Source organism: Panicum virgatum, chromosome 2N (genome assembly GCF_016808335.1).
Source record: "Panicum virgatum strain AP13 chromosome 2N, P.virgatum_v5, whole genome shotgun sequence".
In the NCBI taxonomy this organism is placed as follows: domain Eukaryota; kingdom Viridiplantae; phylum Streptophyta; class Magnoliopsida; order Poales; family Poaceae; genus Panicum; species Panicum virgatum.
The window spans coordinates 25,537,758-25,543,962 of record NC_053146.1 but is presented as its reverse complement, the minus strand read 5'-3'; the positions used below and the strand labels follow the sequence as shown (position 1 = coordinate 25,543,962).

The following is a 6,205-nucleotide window of genomic DNA, read 5'->3' as shown; positions in this document are numbered from 1 at the left end:
GCTGGCAAAGAAACAGAAACAACTGCCGGCAAAGAAGGTAGCTGCACCGGCTAAGGAGCCTCCAAAGAAGAAGGAACAGAAGAAAAAAAACCAAGGAGGCTCCTATTAAACCCTGGGACATGAGTCTTGAAGAATGCGAGCGGATAACAAATGAAAGAGTTAAAGAGCACTTCAAGCCGAAGCCGAAACCAAAGCCCGAGAAAGTAATAAATCCTCAAGATTTGAATTTTTTTAAGGGAATGTGCGAAGCAAATACGAGAAAATTCATTCCGAAAGATCCCCCTTCAGACTATGACCGCACAATTATGAAAACTGCTAAGAAAAAGAAGAGACAATCAAAGTCGTCGTCGTCCGACGTTCCACAGCTCAGAGCCCAAAAGAAACAATCAATAGAGCCCCTCGTAGTGGGATAGACGACGCAATAACAAGACTTTGTTACATTTTTGAATGAAGCAAACCTGACGGCGGCTCAGATTACAGGGGGGAGAAGAAATTCCAAAGGCCGAAGTGGTCGTCAAACGGACGTTTGAGATGGGCAAATCTCTTGTACCCCCCGAAGTAGTGTCTGTGCTTCCAATGCAAATGTATAAGCTACACGAGCACTATATGCGTGCGATATCCGAATGCAACTTCATGCAGGGCGCAAAGATTAAAGATGACGATTTCATACCGGGGGGGCATTATATGGATAAACTGTGAAGAAGTATACCAACTATTCCATTAGGAGGACCTCGACATCTCTATGGTCGGCTTGTGAGTTCTGTAAGTATTTACTCTCCTTACGTATTGTTTTGTATGATCTCAACATACTGATCCCTTGATTTATTTGGTATCATGTAGAATGGAGATGCAAACTTGCAGAAGAAAGGGATACTCTCACCTCGGCTTCATCGACCCAATTACTTGTAATTGGAGGCTTCTACGTGACAAGTCCGATGAGATATTCAAAAACTTGTTCAAACACTTAAGCGTTCATCACAGCAAGCACATGATATTGTTTCCTTACAACTTTGCGTGAGTGATTCCTACCGTCTAACTCTTTCTTTTCTATATCATCAAATTGTTTAAACCCCAACTATTCCGTATAATCTTGCAGTGAACACTAGGTCCTAATGGTCATACTTCTCGACATTAGCATGATGGTGGTTATGGACTCATTAAGGAGACCTACAGAACAATACAGTGATCTTCTTAACATGATGAAAAAGTAATTCTTCCACTACTCCCTCGATGACCGGTACTTTGAATCACTCTGTTACTTGACTATAATTGTTCTAATCATGCACAGAGTTTGGAAACAATTCGCTAAAAATCATCCAGGTAAATTCAGCAAGGAATTGAAGACCAAGACAGATTTTGCGGTACGCACTTGGATGATTCTTTGCACATTTCATTAGTTTTATTATATATTCATGTAAATACATGATAATTTCTTTTCTCTTAAAGTGTATGAGGCAGAAACAAGGCACTAATTTATGCGCATACTATGTTTGCGAGAACATCCATGGTCTAGTAGGTCCTCAAAAGGACATGGCAGATTGGGAGGCCGAAGTAAGTAAAAAACTTGTTAATATTTGAACTCGTATTGTAATTAGTTGAAATTAATTATCCCCCATTTCCATAGGTCGAGGTGATGCGCGATCAACTCATACCAGAGGAAAAGATTATGGCGATTCAAGAACAATTGTCCGGATTTATTGTTGAGCAAGTCCTCGATCCAAAAGGCGAATTATACTATGATGGACACTCTCACATTAACAATCGCAGCAAATATGATAATATACATATACATGTGTAATTAAGAACGGATATACCTATGTAAATATATATGTGTGTATGTATGTATTATATATTTATTTATGAGTATGTATGTATTATATATATAAGCCCAACAATAATATATATGTGTATATATATATGTTTATATAATATTGGTCCTAGACATTTTCATATGTAAAGAAATTCACACATATAGATATGTGCATACATATACATATATATATAAGTGAATTACTTTATATATGAAAACTATCTAGGACAAATATTATATAAGTAACTATATATATATATATATATATATATTAGTGGAGATCTTATACACTGAATTTCAATACATAAGTTTAATTGAAATGCAAAAATATAATTGAAATAGAAAAAAAATTGAGAAAAGGAAAACAGGAAAAAAAAAGACCTTTTGTCCCGGTTGGTAACACCAACCGGACAAAAGGGTGCGCCAGCCACGTGGCGCTGGCAGCCCCTTTTGTCCCGGATGGTGCTACCAACCGGGACAAACGAGTCCTTTTTGTCCCCGTTGCTAGACCCGGGACAAAAGGTCCCCTCTTTTGTCCCGGCCTGGCGTTCCCGGTTGGGAAATCGGGACAAAAAGGATTTCCCAACCGGGACAACATTGATGTTCTGTAGTAGTGAATGGCTCAGATTTGTTTTAGTCCTTACCTCTTAGGTAATTGGAGTACCTTAGCAAACTCGTTATTTTTTAGTTGGATGATATGGGAAGAAGACAATGATAGGTACTATAGAGTCAAGATGATGAGCATGGTCATTCTTAGAAAGCGCTAACATGCGAGTCAAAAAAAAAGGAAGAAAGCGCTAACATGCTAACTTAACCCTACTAGCTGCTAGCATGGTGTTTTTTGCTAGCATGTCACCTTGATGACCAATCTAAACTCACTTACCAAATTAGTTATATCCAAATGAGCAATTGTAGAGATGATATAGGTAACTGCACCCACATGCTATGTGTTGTGTATCAATCGTGCGTTTAACTCTATTCTTATTAATGGTGTTGGTATTCAAGTAGATCTATGACTGCGACCCAGCTCGTCCCTTGTGGAATGAATCTGTTTTAAGGACCCCAAATCTATTAATTAAGGTTGGTAGAGTTGATGGATGGTCAACGCGTTCAATTGCTACTGCGATTTAGTGCATCGTATATTCAGAGGTGAAAATAAAGATCGGGGGCCAAGAGTAAACATAGAAGATATAAAAGGACAAAGATCACAACTTAATAAAAAAATGTAGGAGTTGGTTTATGGATAGCTTAATAATAATCTCAATTTGGCTCACTTTTCACAGTTAATTCACTTATTTGATTTGTTTTGTTAAGAAAACACATGCTGGTTGATTTGGTACGCTAGCTTCTTTATTCAACTACCGGGAGGTGCAGGGCATATGAGAAATTTAGTTTTGAAGAGGAATGACGTTGCCTTTTGTTCTTTCAATTCATACTCGTCTACACTCTGGCAATCAATAATACCGTCATTGATTAAAAAAAAGAAGCTATTTGTTACCTACATGTAACAAACCAGTAATAAGCAGATGTTTTTGCCCATCGTCCAAGCCCTCCAAGTAGATTGGAGAACCAGTAAAGAAGCACCGAGCACGACGAGTTTTCACCGGGCAGGTGATCCCAACAACAAGCCATTATTGACGGCCCCTCCAGTCAAAAGCGCACAGAAAGCACACATGGTCTCTCCCGGGCTCATTCCAGTTCCTCGCTAGCTCCTTCAACATTTCCCAGCGGGCAGTACGCTACCACTGGAGGCAAAGCGGGTTCACGCGTGAAAGGGAGGGCTTTCTCCTTCCCGGCCGGGTACGTTTCCTGCAGAACTCAAGAGCGTCCTCCGCGGCTCCGGCCAACCAGCTGCAGCCACAGTACCGTAGTCCGTAGGTACCCTCTCTCTGTCGTGGTGCAGAAACTCTAGGGGAAGAGATGAAGCACATAATGGGGAGCCCCGGGACGCCGAGCGGCTTGGCGCTGCGGGTGTCGCAGTTCGTGTGCGCTGCCGGCTCTCTGGCAGCGATGCTCTCCGCTTTTGGCTTCTCCAACTACAGCACCTTCTGGTAACGCCCCAAACTGCCTCTTTCGTCTGGGTAAAAAAATGTGAGCTCTCTGGTTTTGTCTAGCCTTCGTCTCTTGCGATTTAGTCTGACAATGGTACCTCGAGATAAAGCCACAATGTGCTTCTGTTTTTTTCTTTCCAGTTTCCTTTTCTTTTCTCAAGTTTACTATTGGGTTTGAGATAGCATATGCATGCTGAGTTTGGTGGCTCAAGATGCAATTTCGGATTTTTTTATTTCTGTTTTGTGAGTGGAACTTTTAGACCTTCGCTAGCACTGTTAACCTGTGATATGGCAAAAAATTCAGCCTTCCTACTATTATGCTTTCGGATTAAAATTTTTAGATTACTAGTCTTTGGGTCTTCAGCACAATCTCATGCCAGTTCGTTAGAAAAAAAAAACATTGGGCCTCTACGAGGTTGTTCTTGGATGCATTTATGTTCTGTAGTTTTTTTTCTTTTTTGGCCACTAACAGTTTTCATCTGTGAGATTGAGTTCTCTTTTCTTTCCTTTAAATTAAATTACGCCCAACTGAAGTGAGCAAGAAATGCTGATGGGTGATGGAATGTACTCTTTAAATTGAGATTTTTAGTTTCAACAGCTGGACAGGAGTACTGGACTATACTTCACATTGCACAATGAGAGACCAGCATCATGAAAAAAAAATGTGAAGAATAAGAGAGTACAATTGTCAGCTATGTATCTGGATAATAATAGAACTATAGTTTTGCTAAGCACAGTACATAGATGAAATATTTGTTGATGGCTTTGATGTATTGTATATTATTGTTCAATATTGCTTCAGCATGTGCTTACTTTAATATATATACATCCTTGACACCATATATGCCTTCCGAGGATCACTTATCCTGATCTATCATTCTTTTATTTTCTAGTTACTTGGTTCTTCAAATGATCCTGCAGCTTATCTGGAGTTTCATCCTTGTTTGTATTGATATCTATTCTTTAAAGATTAACTGGGACCTTCACAGCACTGGGAATTTGTAGAAGTATGTTATAGGTGACTGGGTAAGTCGTTTACTTTTGACTCTTCAAATGTTCTCACTTCTATTTAAATTTTCTAAAGCACTAGACTAGGTGGTCTCTCGTTAGCTCGTTGCAGTAGTGTCGAAACTCAAAACAACACTCAGGATCATATATCAAGCATAAATGAAATGGACCTTTTTGTTGTGCTAGCAGTAGGCGCATTGGGTAGGCTTTCAGGTCGTGTAGCTATTACGGTGTAATCGTTCCAGTCGGGAGTCCCGGGTTGGTTCCATGTCTCCAAAATCATTATGCTTGTAACTCGAATTATTTTTCTCTTAATGAAAAACATACTCAAGCCCGGTCACAAAAAAAAAATCTTTTTGTTGTGCTGTACCAAGATTGTTACCAAAATCCATTTTGTATTGCAGCATCTTTTCTGATGCCTTATATGTTATCTCCTTTATTTCTTACAAGCAGGGGCATAATTACTAATTGAAACTCTTTTTGTTCCCTACCACTGCATCTGTGGCTTAATGAACTCTGCAATACCTTATTGCTCGACTACCTCTTCCTCAAATTATCAAACGATTTGCAACTGATAGCTTCAGTGAATCCAATGATGTGGGTGTGTTTGTTACAGATCCTGGCGATCGGCGCATTGTCAGCAGCTTCTTCCACTGCCGCTGTGGCCATTCTTCTTGCAATAGACGTCGAATTCTGCAGGGTGTATCCGTATCTCACATGCATCCGTTACAAGGTTTCTGTCATCCTAGCATCCATGGCATGGTCATTCATAGTTGCATCTGCTGGTTCCACATTCTGGCTGCTTGTTTCACTTTCCGAGTAACTTGTGTTCTATTACATCCTGTTGCAATTCTGCTTGAGAAATTTTAAATTTTAACTAGAATGGAGATGCAGCTGTCGCCATGTGCAGATTTATATTGTAGTCTGTCTGAGAGATTTCTCCTAGTCTAATAGTCATCCAAAAAGCAATGGAAGAAGGATTCTGTATGTTGGTGGGAGAAGACGAGAGGTGAACCATATTATGCGAGAAATTCTAATTGCTATTGTATTGCTTTTGATATGGGAATATATGCAAGTTTTCTAGACCAAGTCACCAAGCAGATTTTGCAAACATAACGTTTCACATATCAACATTTGGTTTGCATCTTAATCTTTGCTAAACTTTCTCCGCAAGTTTCATAGGAACGGCACAGCATGTTCTGGGATTTGGTCAAAGCTTCCATCGAATTAAATGCACCTAGAGTTTTGCCACCCACCACTACTAAAGGATTCCCATACACAAGAATCATGCATCTCTCTTGATCATCACGGATATGTGTATCTCAAATCAACATGA

The 6,205-nt window shown here is 39.7% G+C and overlaps 1 long non-coding RNA gene across 2 annotated transcripts; it reads left to right on the top strand.

The window, feature by feature from the left end:
- Positions 1-3,491: 3,491 nt before the first annotated feature.
- Positions 3,492-5,958, top strand: LOC120660119. 2 transcript variants are annotated; one of them, XR_005669375.1, is made up of 4 exons: positions 3,492-3,610; positions 3,714-3,861; positions 4,755-4,887; positions 5,486-5,958. It is a non-coding gene; the product is annotated as an uncharacterized LOC120660119 (long non-coding RNA). The 2 variants fall into 2 exon arrangements; XR_005669374.1 differs by having other exon boundaries at positions 3,499-3,861.
- Positions 5,959-6,205: the final 247 nt, after the last annotated feature.